Raw genomic sequence first — 16,321 nt, 5'->3', positions numbered from 1 at the left:
CTGGCTTGCAGCTTTATGAAATTAATAAATCAATTTCTTATTTTTAGCTTTGCTACTAAAATAATTAATGGTATCATTTGGAATCCTTTTGTTATTTTATTATCCTTTTTTAAAAAACTGATATTTTATAGTCTCCCAAAACCCATAGGAGATAAATGAGAAAATAGATTAGCCCCAAAAAATTCCTTAACAGATTTCCTCTTAAATAATATTGTATTAAAACTTTAAGGCACCACAAAGTTCTACCACTTTACCCAATAGATGAAAAACTGGGACTGTAAAATAGAAAATAATCTGTCCAAACTCATAGAGCTCATCAGAACAAAGTATTATGTTTTGATCTTGATCTAAGACTAAGTAAGTGTCACAATCTTTTCATGGTTCTTCCTTTAAGGTAATGAGCACAAGATAAATGCTTTTTAACTAGAAAAAATGAATGATTTTTCACTGTCAGTAACATTTTTCCCTTAAGTTTAACTCTGGCTATGTTCATCTGACAAAGAACATACCTGAGGAAAAATATCAGTTGATGTAGTTGGTTTCAGGGTATCTTAAAGAATATTCTTTATGTAATATTTGATTTTAGTCTTTTTTCAAAACACAGTTGTTCAGCTAAATTGAATTATATTTTTCACACACAAGTGAAATGACTCAACATATAATTCATGTATGAAGAATGACAGTTAGCTCATGATCGATCATTTTATAAACAGGAAACACTTTTAAATGACAATTTCAAAATCTATGCAAAGTACAAAAATACTTTTTTCCCATTCATCTTCCAAAATATGTTACTGTCCTCATTTTAAAACACATTTTAAATAATTTTTATGTCATTCATCATAAACATTTATGGGAATATTTTCTTCCCTAACTAAGCAATCTGAGGAGCCCCTGCCCTATTGATTCTACCATCTCTACTCCCACATCCACAAAGCCAAGTATTTTTGCAAACCTAAATTTTAAAACAATGCTTTCTAACTGAAATGCTTTGTAACTAAAAATTATTATTAGTGATACTTGATAACAAAGATAGCTATACAAAGTATGTTATGGGCCACTAGTCTCACAAGTCAATACAGAATCTGAATGTGTTTAATGTGCATGTATTTATAGGTTCAACAGTTATGACAAAATGATGTGTGGTTTTACAGCTACAATTAGTTTATGTGGCTGAATCAGTGGAATGCCTTAATGATAGGTGCAAACTTTTAGTTCTTGATTTAAAGATTACTCCAACAAAACTGAAACCAAATAATACTCCTTATTCTTTGCTAGTTGGGAACCTGCTTTTTTTAAGGAATTTTGAAATATAAAATCAAATGTTATAGCTTAAAAGGGTTTTTATCTAACTACTATAGCTCATTTGCTCAGTGGTGATATGTTTTCTATTAATATAAATTAAATTCTCATATAAGGTATTGTAAGCTTCCTTATTCTACTTGTCACACATAAAAATATATACACTGACCTTTGAACTTGAAACAGGGTTGGAGAAATTATAATTAGGAAGTAGCAAGATAATTAAGTGGAGCTTCTCCATGAAAAAGCAATGTTGCAAAGCGGATTAAAAATTAAACCCATCAAGAACTCTAGGGAATCTGATTACACGAGTATCTTTTCACATGTATTTGTGTATGTGTGCTTATGTCTGTGTTTGTCCCTGGGAAAAATTTCCTGCAGTGGGTTGAGTTGCAATATGCTAAGGGTCTTAAGGCACAACATAAACCAAAGGTCTAATGTGCTTGCTTTTCATTAGAATATGCCAGTGGCTGAGGTTATGGCACCCAGCCATTATAAAAGCCAGTATGATATTGTGACAATGATCCTAGTCTAGGAATCAGAATGACTTGGATCTTCCAGCAAAGTCACTTAGCCTCTGAAAGTCATTTTACTCATTTATAAGTAGGAGAAAGGCTACTTACTTCAAAATGGGTTGTGTTATAGAGAGTGCTTAAAGGCACAAAATAACATTAAGCTATTATTATTATTATTTCAGGTGCTAAAGATCACAAAATCATGGGACAGGGGAGGAGCTTTCAAGTAATTGTAGTACAACCCTCTGCCTTATATGGATGATATTAAGAAATGTGAGGTAAATAAAATGTTGTAGAAGTACAACAGACAAAAGCTGGTGACTGATAGTATATGGGCAGAATATGGGGAAGGGGATGAGGAAGCATAAAAAAATGGAGAATCACCTAATCATATGCTAAAATCATAATCTAGAGTTGGAATAATACGCAGTCCAACCTCTTCTTTTACAGATGAAAATGATAAAGTCCAGAGAGACTAAGTGACTTGACACAACTAGCTAATAGCATAGTTAGGACATAACCACAGGATTTTTTATTTCTAGGCAGTGCTCTTTCAACACACCACACTCCGAAATACAACATATTTTCAGATAAGGATAAGTCTAATATTCTTTATATAATATAGTACTGAAGCAAAAATTATTCAAAATGAATATAAATTTTATGAATAAAAAATAGAGCATTTCTTTTTGAAGTTCTCACTCTCTAAAACAATTCATTAATAAAAAGTGCACTATATCATCAGGTTTCACCTAGTCATTAAAATATCTTTGATTAATAACATTTTCCAATTTGACTAATACAATCTGGTTATAATATACAAACACCAATTATTTGAGAAATAAAATGTTAACAACAATTTCTTCCCAATAACCTCATGTGTGTTAAGAAGAAGATCTAAGCTATCTCTAAGATATAACAGATTTTAATGGAAAATCACAGTTAGCATGGATAATAATGATACATTAATGAGATGACCAATTGTTGTCCTGAGATTTTCTGACCAAGAGAAAGGAGGATGGAAAAACTGAACCACCAAATCAAAAAGCCATCTGTCTTCCAGGCTTCTTTCTGCCAATGTCTTAAGAAAAATGTTTGAACTTTCCTGTTGGCTTTGTATGCAAATAACTCCAGATGCAAAGGAACCACATCTAAGTTATTTGGTTCAACATCTGTTGGTCCAATTCCCATTATCCTTTCTGATGTCTCTGCTTTCTTTGCCAATCTGACACACAGTTTAGTTTGCCCTCTATGTAAATGGTTTTGAAGGATATAATTTGGATCAAAGTCTCAATCTAGAACATTTGTTTTTTCCCTTTGTTAGTCAATGTATTGTATTGTGGCCTATATACTGTTACAATGAATTGAGAAATATAATGGGAAAAGAATTCAAGGCTTTTCCTTCCACCTTGAATTTCAGACATTCAAAAGTAAAAAAAGTCATTTGGCTGAAAAATCATACTACCTTCACAATAGTCAAAAAATATGACCCTATATTACTTGTAAAAATATTTTTTTCCATTCGACTATACTAAAAGATTTCTAGAAATGGCTCATTGCTATAAATGCTCCCTTCTAATGTATATTTAATGAAATGAAACTACCCTCTTTCTTGAGAAATTCTGAGGTCTAGGAAATTAGATATTTGTAAACATGACAGACCATACTGGCATAATGACATTTATCAAATTCTTTTAACCCCAAGAAAGTGAATGTTAAAGGCAAATGGAATATTTGATTCCCCAGAATTCAAAACATAATTACAGATGTTGATAAAGGAATAAGCATGATTAGATATATACCTGGATGAAAAGGTAAACAGTAGTAATAAAGATCCTGATGATCTATAAGAGTTGAAGATCTGTTAATAATTAGATTTCAAAAAAGGTCAAGAAATTTCCCAACTGAAATGTAGTTTTCATTTTTTGGTATTTTTGTAGTTGTTTTTCATTCATGTGTTCAATTAAAAAAATAAAGTATGATAGCTAGTAAACACTAAAACTACCTTGATACTATACAATCTGCAAAATCTGAAATCTTTTTATCCTTGGACTATGTTAAAAATTGTGAGGGGGGGCAGCTGGGTGGCTCAGTGGATTGAGAGCCAGGCCTAGGGACAGGAGGTCTTAGGTTCAAATCTGACCTCAGACACTTCCCAGCTGTGTGACCCTGGGCAAGTCACTTAACCCCCATTGCCTAGCCCTTACCACTCTTCTGCCTTGGAGCCAATCTACAGTATTGACTCCAAGACAGAAGGTAAGGGTTTAAAAAAAATTGTGAAGAAAGGGGAAGGAGAGAGAAAAATGTATATTAATAATTCTACTCCTAGAAATAAAATATTCTTCACTAGAGGTTTCCCTAACTTCTTTTTCTGCTGATGAACAATGGGAAGGAATTAATATATTAGGAGGAAAAAAAGGGCTGTATTCTATCCATGATAACATAGTTTGTTGTTTTTTTTAACTTCTTAATTCCACATACTCTAAAATGGACATGATACAAGAGAGGGAAAAAGTTTAAAACTGCTGTAAGGGGTATCTATTTATTTATAATTCAGCTCTAAATTCACACATAATGTGTTTGTTAAGGTTGTACACTAATTTGTGATTCTGAGAGAGTTGTTTGAGTAGAAGTTGGTGTGAATAGTCTAAAAATCAAACATTTAGTATCTACTGTTCATAGAGGACTGGACTATGTGGGAAAAGGGGGGGAAAGCATGTGTTAAATGCTTACTATGTGCTAGGTATTATACCAAGAACTTTACAAATATTATTTCATTTGTGGGGTAATTTTAAAATACACTGAAAATACATCAGATAGTATTGCTCCTATACCTCCAAAATAGTTGGATAGATACAGGATTTTTAAATACTAACATATATTATTAATGATATGAGATGTGGAACAGGATAGTGGAAAGCTGGCCTTGAAGTCAGGAAAATCTGTGTATGAATCCTGCCCCCATGCCTCTTTATAAGATTTATCCTATTTTTCCTCTCTTCCCATTTTTCTTAGTACAGTTATCTTTTTCACCCCAGGTAACAAAGCTGTCCTAAGGTATAAACACATCACAACCAAATAGGGAATGACTCAACCCAAATAAACAAGTAACAAATTACACATTTTCTTCTGTATTTCTATTCCCACAGTTCTTTCTCTAGGTATGGATTGCATTTTTTTCTCAGAACTCTCACATAATTGTCTTGTATCACTGAATTGCTATTAGTAAAGTCTATCACATTTGATTATCCCACAACATTTCAGTTTCTGGGTATAATGTTCTCCTGGTTCTACTTATTTCATTCCACGTAAGTTCATGTAGATCTTTCCAGTTCTTTCTAAAACCATGCAGTTCATCATTCCTCATAGAAAAACATACAATTTGTTCAGCTATTACCAGTCAGGGGACATCCCCTCAGATTCCAATTTTTTGGCCACTTCAAAAAGTGCAAATATAAGTATTTTTGTACAAACAGTTCTATCCCTGTTTTGTTTTGTTTTATAATTTCTTTGGTATACAAATCTAGTGATGGTATTGTTCAAATCACCAAACGAAATAGACTACCTCAAAAGAGTATAAAAATCACCACTGGAAGAACAGAGGGACTCTCAAGTACCCCACAGAAATGAAGGTACTTGGGGTTTGAACATTTCCACACTATAAGAAGGAGGAAAAGCTTGCACAAAAACGTGAACCAAGCTGCCCTTCCCCCTACCCCAAATCTCCCACCAAACCAGAATAAGGTATCTGAGAGCTCACTGGAACAGCGAGTGAGTGAAGAACGTCTCTGTCTTTGGAGGAACACCAGGGTCCTTGGGATCTAAAGACAGCTAGGAAATGACCTCTCACAGCGGTTTCACAGGAGAATCCTGTGCTGAGCACAGGGGAGGCCGCACTGAAGACAGGGGCTGTTGCTCTGAGCACAGGGATGGCCGTGCTGAGTACAGGGGTGGCCACACTGAACACAGAGGTGGTTGAGCTGAACACAAGGGCCTGCTCTCTAAGAAACCTCGGAGGCTGGGAAGAACTAGTCTGAGGCAACCTAAATTCACAGAAAACCCGTCAATATCACCCAGACCCCAGACCAAAAAAGAAAGTGGAATAAAACAACCAAAGGGATGGCTCACAGAGCCCAAAATCAAGCCTTCAAGAAGAAAAGGGGGAGGAGAAGTGACTATTGGAAACATTTATGGTGGGAGTACCTAAGAAAAAGAAGAGAATGAGGATGAAATCCAAACAAAATCAGAACATGCCTCTCCATATGGAAACTATCCACAAGCTCTGGAAGATCTCAAATTGGAGCTTACCCAAAAGATGGAAACCTTCTGGAAAGAAAAATGGGAGAAAGAGATCAGCAGTCTGATAGACAAGACTTCACAATTGGAGAAAGAGCTGGAAGCATCTATTAGAAGGGCAGACAAAGCTGAAAAGCAAAACCAGTCCCCAACGACCAGAATTAAGCAACGGGAAGACAGTGAGCTTGCAAAACAGCAAGAATTAATAAAGCAAAGCCAAAAAATTAATGAATTAGAAGAAAACATAAAATATCTCACTGAAAAGGTCACAGACCATGAAAACAGAGGAAGAAGAGACAACGTGAGAATTATTGGTCTGCCCGAAAAACCAGAGATAAAACAAAAACCTTGATGCTATACTACAGGAGATTATAGAAGAAAATTGCCCACATGTTCTGGAGAAAGGGGGCAAAATAGAAATAGAAAGGGTTCATAGAACACCCTCTATACTAAATCCCCAAAAGACAACCCCTAGGAATGTAATTATCAAATTCAAGAGCTTCCAAGAAAAGGATAAAATCCTACAAGAAGCCAAGAAGAAGAGCTTCAGATATAGGGGGGCTCCCATAAGGATCACACAGGACTTAGTGGCTAACACACTAGCAGACCGCAAAGCATGGAACATGATATGTAGAAAGGCAAGAGAGCTGGGTCTCCAACCACGAATCAACTACCCAACAAAACTGACTATATACTTCCAGGGGAAAGTATGGGCATTCAACAAAAGAGAAGATTTCCAAGCATTTGCTAAGAAAAGACCAGAACTTAGTGGAAAATGTGATATCCAATCACAGAAAGCAAGAGAAACATGAATAGGTAAATATGAAACAAAGGGAAAAGGAGATAAATCTTATCTTTTTCTTTAAGTCAAACTCTCTTCTATAAGGACTACATTTACATCAAATTATATATATTAATATGTGGGGAAAATGTATTGTGTAACTCCCAAAAACTGCAATCATAAGAGTAGTTAGAAGAATCTTGCATAGGGAAAGATTGGAGGATAAAGAAGATTTGGTGAATGGGGGGGGGGGAACAAAGAAAAAGGGAGGGGGGAATTGTCAATAATACTAAGATTTACTTCAAGAAATGGGAGAGGGGGACTAAATAGAATAATCTTTCCCATACAAAGATACACCTGGGAAGGGGAGGGGAAGAACTCACATATAAGAAGGAGATGAAGAGAGCATGAAGTGGTATTACTTAAACCTTATTCTCAGTGAAATCAAATCTGAGAGGGAAGAACATTTAGATCCAGTGGGATCCTGAATTCTATCTTATCCAACAAGGTAATAAAGAAAGGAAAATTAAGGAGGGGGAGTGGGAGGAAGTATAAAAAGGGAGGGAAGGAGAGGGGGGAGGGGAAGGGAGCACAAAGAGGGAGGGGCTAGAAAGGGAAGCATATCAAAGGAGGGGACTAGGGGAACTGACCTAAAGTAAATCACTGGTTCAAAAGGAGAAAGCTAAAGAAGAAAGGTCAGAACTAGGGGAATATATTAAAATGCCAAGGAATCCACAAGTGACAATCATAACTGTGGACGTGAATGGGATGAACTCACCCATAAAATATAAACAAATAGCAGATTGGATTAGAACCCAAAACTCTACCATATGTTGACTTCAAGAAACACAAATGAGGCGGGTTGATACTCACAAGGTTAGAATTAAAGGATGGAGTAAGACCTTTTGGGCCTCAACTGATAGAAAGAAGGCAGGAGATGCAATCATGATATCTGACAAAGCCAAAGCAAAAAATAGACCAGATCAAAAGGGATAGGGAAGGGAAATATATTCTGTTAAAAGGGAGTATAGACAATGAGGAAATATCACTAATCAACATGGATGCACCAAATGGTATAGCATCCAAATTTCTAATGGAGAAACTAGGAGAATTAAAGGAGGAAATAGAGAGTAAAACCATATTAGTGGGAGACTTGAACCAGACACTATCATATTTAGATAAATCAAACCAGAAAATAAATAAGAATGAAGTAAAAGAGGTGAATGAAATCTTAGAAAAATTAGAGTTAATAGACATATGGAAAAAAAATACATAGGGACAAAAAGGAATACACCTTCTTCTCAGGACCACATGGCACATTCACAAAAATAGATCATCCATTAGGTCACAGAAACATGGCACTCAAATGCAGAAAAGTAGAAATAATAAATGCAACCATTTCAGATCATAAAGCAATAAAAATATTGATCAGCAAGGGTACATGGAGAGCTAAATCAAAAATTAATTGGAAATTAAATAATATGATACTCAAAAAATGGTAAGTTTAAGAAGATATCATAGAAACAATTAATAATTTCATTGAGGAAAATGACAATGGTGAGAAATCCTTTCAGACCTTTTGGGATGCAGCCAAAGCAGTACTTAGAGGAAAATTCATATCCATGAGTGCATATATTAACAAAATGGTGAGGGCAGAGATCAATGAATTGGAAATGCAAATCAAAAAACTTGAGAACGAACAAATTAAAAACCCCCAGAAGAAAACCAAACTAGAGATCCTAAAAATTAAGGGAGAAATTAATAAAATCCAAAGTGACAGAACTATTGAGCTAATAAACAGGACTAGAAGCTGGTACTTTGAAAAAACAGACAAAATAGACAAAGTACTGGTTAATCTAATTAAAAAAAGGAAAGAAGAAAGGCAAATTAACAGCATCAAGGATGAAAAGGGGATCTCACCTCCAATGAAGAGGAAATCAAGGCAATCATTAAAAACTACTTTGCCCAACTATATGGCAATAGATATACCAACCTAGGTGATATGGATGAATATTTACAAAAATATAAATTGCCTAGACTAACAGAAAATGAAATAGTTTTCTTAAATAATCCCATATCAGAAAAAGAAATCCAACAGGCCATCAAAGAACTTCCTAAGAAAAAATCCCCAAGGCCTAATGGATTCACCAGTGAATTCTATCAAATATTCAGAGAACAGTTAATCCCAATACTATACAAACTATTTGACATAATAAGCAAAGAGGGAGTTCTACCAAACTCCATTAATGACACAAACATGGTACTAATTCCAAAGTCAGGCAGGTCAAAAACAGAGAAAGAAAATTATAGACCAATCTCCCTAATGAATATAGATGCAAAAATCTTAAATAGGATACTAGCAAAAAGACTCCAGCAAGTGATCAGAAGGGTCATCCACCATGATCAAGTAGGATTCATACCAGGGATGCAGGGCTGGTTCAACATTAGGAAAACTATCCACGTAATTGACCACATCAACAAGCAAACCAACGAGAACCACATGATTATCTCAATAGATGCAGAAAAAGCCTTTGATAAAATACAACACTCATTCCTACTAAAAACACTAGAAAGCATAGGAAAGAAGGGTCATTCCTAAAAATAATAAATAGTATATATCTAAAACGATCAACTAATATCATCTGCAATGGGGATAAACTAAATCCATTCCCATTAAGATCAGGAGTGAAACAAGGATGCCCATTATCACCTCTACTATTTGACATTGTTCTAGAAACACTAGCAGTAGCAATTAGAGAAGAAAAAGAAATTGAAGGCATTAAAATAGGCAAGGAGGAGACCAAGTTATCACTCTTTGCAGATGACATGCTGTAAGGAATCCTAGAGATTCAACCAAAAATCTAATTGAAATAATCAACAACTTAAGCAAAGTTGCAGGATACAAAATAAACCCCCATAAGTCATCAGCATTTCTATATATTTCCAACACAGCTCAGCAGCAAGAATTAGAAAGAGAAATCCCATTCAAAATCACCTTAGACAAAATAAAATACTTAGGAATCTATCTCCCAAGACAAACACAGGAACTATATGAACACAACTACAAAACACTCGCCACACAACTAAAACTAGACTTCAGCAATTGGAAAAACATTAACTGCTCATGGATAGGACGAGCCAATATAATAAAAATGACCATTCTACCCAAAGTCATTCATCTATTTAGTGCCATACCCATTGAACTTCCAAAAAAATTTTTTACTGATATAGAAAAAAACCATAACAAAGTTCATTTGGAAGAACAAAGGATCAAGGATATCCAGGGAAATAATGAAAAAAAAAATAAAATAAAAAGGAAGGGGGCCTTGCAGTCCCAGATCTCAGACTCTATTATAAAGCAGCGGTCATCAAAACAATTTGGTACTGGCTAAGAGACAGAAAGGAGGCTCAGTGGAATAGACTCAGGGTAAATGACCTCAGCAGGACAGTATACAACAAACCCAGAGAACCCAGCCTTTGGGACAAAAATCCACTATTTCATAAAAACTGATGGGAAAATTGGAGGACAGTGTGGGAAAGATTGGGTTTAGATCAACACCTCACACCCTACACCAAGATAAATTCAAAATGGATGAATGACTTGAACATAAAGATGGAAACCATAAGAAAATTGGGCGAACACAGAATAGTATACATGTCAGACCTTTGGGAAGGGAGAGGCTTTAAAACCAAGCAAGATGTAGAAAGAGTCACAAAATGCAAAACAAATAATTTGGAATACATCAAATTAAAAAGATTTTGTACAATCAAAATTAATGTAACCAAAATCAGAAGGAAAGCAACAAATTGGGAAGCAATCTTCATAAAAACCTCTGACAAAGGTTTAATTACTCAAATTTACAAAGAGCTAAATCAATTGTACAAAAAATCAAGCCATTCTCCAATTGATAAATGGGCAAGGGACATGAACAGGCAGTTCTCAGCCAAAGAAATCAAAATTATTAATAAGCACATGAAAAAGTGCTCTACATCTCTTATAATCAGAGAGATGCAAATCAAAACAACTCTGAGGTATCACCTCACACCTAGCAGATTGGCTAACATGACAGCTATGGAAAGTAATGAATGCTGGAAGAGATGCAGCAAAGTAGGGACACTAATTCATTGCTGATGGAGTTGTAAATTGATCCAACCATTCTGGAGGACAATTTGGAACTATGCCCAAAGGGCGATAAAAGAATGTCTGCCCTTTGATCCAGCCATAGCACTGCTGGGTTTGTACCCCAAAGAGACAATAAGGAAAAAGACTTGTACAAGAATATTCATAGCTGTGCTCTTTGTGGTGGCCAAAAATTGGAAAATGAGGAGATGCCCTTCAATTGGGAAATGGCTGAACATATTGTGGTATATGTTGGTGATGGAATACTATTGTGCTAAAAGGAATAATAAAGTGGAGGAATTCCATGGAGTCTGGAACAACCTCCAGGAAGTGATGCAGAGCGAGAGGAGCAGAACCAGGAAATCATTATACACAGAGACTGATACACTGTGGTACAATTGAAGGTAATGGACTTCTTCATTAGCATCAATGCAATGTCCCTGAACAATCTGCAGGGATCAAAAAAAAAAAATACTATCCACAAGCAGAGGATAAACTGTGGGAGTAAAAACACAGAGGAAAAGCAACTGCTTGACTACAGGGGTGGAGGGGATATGACTGAGGAGGGACTGTAAATGAACACTCTAGAGCAAATACCAACAACACAGAAATGGGTTAGAGTCAAGAACACATGTGATACTCAGTGGAATCATGTGTCGGCTATGGGAGAGGTGGGAGGTTGGGGGGGGGGGGGAAGAAAATGATCTTCGTTTCCAATGAATAATGTTTGGAAATGACCAAATAAAATAATGTTTAAAAAAAAAAGAATTTTGTTAATAAAACTGAGATTCAGTGTTCTTTAAATGTTTGATAGAATTCACTTGGGAATCCATATGGTCTCTGGGGTTTTTTCCTTGGGGAATTCCATTGATGGCTTGTTCAATTTTTTTCTGAGATGGGATTATTTAAGCATTTTTTCCTCTTTTGTTAATCTAGGCAATTTATATTTTTATATTCATCCATTTCACCTAGATTGTCATATTTATTGTCATATAATTGTCAAAATAGTTCCTAATAATTGCTTTAATTTATTTTTCATTAGATCATTCTTTCATTTTTTTTTTATTTTTAATATATTTTATTTGATCATTTCCAAGCATTATTCGTTAAAGACATAGATCATTTTCTTTTCCTCCCCCCCCGCACCCCCCATAGCCAACGCGTAAGTCCACTGGGCATTAGATGTTTTCTTGATTTGAACCCATTGCTTTGTTGATAGTATTTGCATTAGAGTGTTCATTTAGAGTCTATCCTCTGTCATGTCCCCTCAACCTCTGTATTCAGGCAGTTGCTTTTTCTCGGTGTTTCCACTCCCATAGTTTATCCTTTGCTTATGAATGGTGTTTTTTTCTCCTGGATCCCTGCAAGTTGTTCAGGGACATTACACCGCCACTAATGGAGAAGTCCATTACGTTCGATTATACCACAGTGTATTAGTCTCTGTGTACAATGTTCTCCTGGTTCTGCTCCTCTCGCTCTGCATCACTTCCTGGAGGTTGTTCCAGTCTCCATGGAACTTCTCCACTTTATTATTCCTTTTAGCACAATAGTATTCCATCACCAACATATACCACAGTTTGTTCAGCCATTCCCCAATTGATGGGCATCCCCTCGTTTTCCAGTTTTGGGCCACCACAAAGAGCGCAGCTATGAATATTTTTGTACAAGTCTTTGTGTCCATTATCTCTTTGGGGTACAGACCCAGCAGTGCTATGGCTGGGTCAAAGGGTAGATATTCTTTTGTCGCTCTTTGGGCATAGTTCCAAATTGCCCTCCAGAATGGTTGGATCATTTCACAGCTCCACCAGCAATGAATTAATGTCCCTATTTTGCCACATCCCCTCCAGCATTCATTACTTTCCTTTGCTGTTATGTTAGCCAATCTGCTAGGTGTGAGGTGATACCTCAGAGTTGTTTTGATTTGCATCTCTCTGATTATAGAGATGTAGAACACTTCTTCATGTGCTTGTTAATAGTTTTGATTTCTTTATCTGAGAACTGCCTATCCATTTCCCTTGCCCATTTATCAATTGGAGAATGGCTTGATTTTTTGTACAATTGATTTAGCTCATTATAAATATGAGTAATTAAACCTTTGTCAGAGGTTTCTATGAAGATTTTTTCCCAATTTGTTGTTTCCCTTCTGATTTTAGTTATATTGGTTTTGTTTGTACAAAAGCTTTTTAGTTTGATGTAGTCAAAATTATTTATTTTACATTTTGTGATTCTTTCTATATCTTGCTTGGTTTTAAAGCCTTTCCCCTCCCAAAGGTCTGACATGTATACTATTCTGTGTTTACCCAATTTACTTATGGTTTCCTTCTTTATGTTTAAGTCACTCACCCATTTTGAATTTATCTTGGTGTAGGGTGTGAGGTGTTGATCTATTCCTAGTCTCTCCCACACTGTCTTCCAATTTTCCCAGCAGTTTTTATCGAATAGTGGATTTTTGTCCCAAAAGCTGGGATCTTTGGGTTTATCCTATACTGTCTTGCTGAGGTCGCTTTCCCCCAGTCTATTCCACTGATCTTCCTTTCTGTTTCTTAGCCAGTACCAAATTGTTTTGATGACTGCTGCTTTGTAATATAGTTTTAGGTCAGGGACTGCAAGGCCCCCATCATGTGTGTTTTTTTTCATTATTTCCCTGGATATCCTTGATCTTTTGTTCTTCCAAATGAACTTTGTTATAGTTTTTTCTAAATCAGTGAAGAAGTATTTTGGTAGTTCAATGGGTATGGCACTAAATAGATAAATAAGTTTGGGTAGGATGGTCATTTTTATTATATTGGCTCGTCCTATCCATGAGCAGTTAATGTTTTTCCATTTGTTCAAGTCTAGTTTTAGTTGTGTGGCGAGTGTTTTGTAGTTGTGTTCATATAGTTCCTGTGTTTGTCTTGGGAGATAGATTCCTAGGTATTTTATTTTGTCTAAGGTGATTTTGAATGGGATTTCTCTTTCTAGTTCTTGCTGCTGAGCTGTGTTGGAGATATATAGAAAAGCTGATGATTTATGTGGGTTTATTTTGTATCCTGCAACTTTGCTAAAGTTGTTGATTATTTCAATTAGCTTTTTGGTTGAATCTCTAGGATTCTTTAAGTAGACCATCATGTCATCCGCAAAGAGTGATAACTTGGTCTCCTCCTTGCCTATTTTGATGCCTTCAATTCCTTTATCTTCTCTAATTGCTACTGCTAGTGTTTCTAGTACAATGTCAAATAGTAGAGGTGATAATGGGCATCCTTGTTTCACTCCTGATCTTATTGGGAATGCATCTAGTTTATCCCCATTGCAGATGATATTAGCTGTTGGTTTTAGATATATACTGTTTATTATTTTTAGGAATGACCCTTCTATTCCTATGCTTTCTAGTGTTTTTAATAGGAATGGGTGTTGTATTTTATCAAAGGCTTTTTCTGCATCTATTGAGATAATCATGTGGTTCTTGCTAGTTTGCTTGTTGATGTGGTCAATTATGTGGATGGTTTTCCTAATGTTGAACCAGGCCTGCATCCCTGGTATGAATCCTACTTGATCATGGTGAATGATCCTTCTGATCACTTGCTGGAGTCTTTTTGCTAGTATCCTATTTAAGATTTTTGCATCTATATTCATTAGGGAGATTGGCCTATAGTTTTCTTTCTCTGTTTTTGACCTGCCTGGTTTTGGAATCAGTACCATGTTTGTGTCGTAAAAGGAGTTTGGTAGAACTCCCTCTTTGCTTATTATGTCAAATAGTTTGTGTAGTATTGGGATTAACTGTTCTCTGAATGTTTGATAGAATTCACAGGTGAATCCATCAGGCCCTGGGGATTTTTTCTTAGGAAGTTCTATGATGGCTTGTTGGATTTCAATTTCTGATATGGGATTATTTAGGAATTCTATTTCCTCTTCTGTTAGTCTAGGCAGTTTGTATTTTTGTATATATTCATCCATTTCTCCTAAATTGGTGTATTTATTGCCATATAATTGGGCAAAGTAATTTCTAATGATTGCCTTAATTTCCTCTTCATCAGAGGTGCTGTCCCCCTTTTCATCTTTAATGCTGTGAATTTGCTTTTCTTCCTTCCTTTTTTTAATTAGATTGACCAGTACCTTGTCTATTTTGTTTGTTTTTTCAAAGTACCAGCTTCTTGTCTCATTTATTAAATCAATAGTTCTATCACTTTCGATTTTATTAATTTCTCCCTTAATTTTTAGGATTTCTAATTTGGTTTTCTGCTGGGGGTTTTTAATTTGATCGCTTTCCAGTTTTTTCATTTGCATTTCCAATTGATTGATCTCTGCTCTCCCTTGTTTGTTAATATAAGCATTCAGGGATATGAATTTACCTCTGATTACTGCTTTGGCTGCATCCCAAAAGGTTTGAAAGGATGTTTCGCCATTGTCATTTTCCTCGATGAAATTATTAATTGTTTCTATGATTTCTTCTTTAACTAAACGGTTTTGGAGTATCATATTGTTTAATTTCCAATTGGTTTTAGATTTGGTTTTCCATGTACCATTACTAATCATTATTTTTATTGCCTTGTGATCTGAGAAGGCTGCATTCATTATTTCTGCTTTTCTGCATTTGTGTGCTATGTTTCTGTGACCTAATGTATGGTCAATTTTTGTGAATGTGCCATGTGGTGCTGAGAAGAAGGTGTATTCCTCTTTATCCCTATTTATTTTTCTCCATATGTCTATTAATTCTAATTTTTCTAAGATTTCATTCACTTCTTTTACCTCTTTCTTATTTATTTTTTGATTTGATTTATCTAAATTTGATAATGGTTGGTTTAAGTCTCCCACTAGTATGGTTTTATTGTCTATTTCTTCCTTCAATTCTCCTAGTTTCTCCATTAGAAATTTGGGTGCTATATTATTTGGTGCATACATATTGATTAATGATATTTCCTCATTGTCTATAGTCCCTTTTAACAAAATATAATTACCTTCCCTATCCCTTTTGATCAGGTCTATTTTTGCATTGGCTTTATCAGATATCATGATTACCACTCCTGCCTTCTTTCTATCAGTTGAAGCCCAGAAGGTCTTACTCCATCCTTTAATTCTGACCTTGTGGGTGTCAACCTGCCTCATGTGTGTTTCTTGAAGACAACATATGGTAGGGTTTTGGATTCTAATCCATTCTGCTATTCGTCTACGTTTTATGGGTGAGTTCATCCCATTCACGTTCAAAGTTATGATTGTCATTTGTGGACTCCCTGGCATTTTGATTGCCTTCCCTAATTCTAACCTATTCTTCTTCGGCTCTACCTTTTAGTCCAGTGATTTACTTTGAAACAGTCCCCCTTGTCCACTCCC

At 35.5% G+C, this 16,321-nt stretch overlaps 1 protein-coding gene across 13 annotated transcripts in view; it reads right to left on the bottom strand.

The window, feature by feature from the left end:
- The window catches only part of CCDC91 (coiled-coil domain containing 91), a 481,978-nt gene that overhangs the window by 360,302 nt on the left and 105,355 nt on the right, over positions 1 to 16,321 (bottom strand). The gene's annotated exons all lie outside the window — the stretch shown is intronic.

Source organism: Monodelphis domestica, chromosome 5 (genome assembly GCF_027887165.1).
Source record: "Monodelphis domestica isolate mMonDom1 chromosome 5, mMonDom1.pri, whole genome shotgun sequence".
Classification (NCBI taxonomy): Eukaryota; Metazoa; Chordata; class Mammalia; order Didelphimorphia; family Didelphidae; genus Monodelphis; species Monodelphis domestica.
Note: the sequence above shows the minus strand (reverse complement) of the source record. Positions and strands in the feature narration are given on the sequence as shown.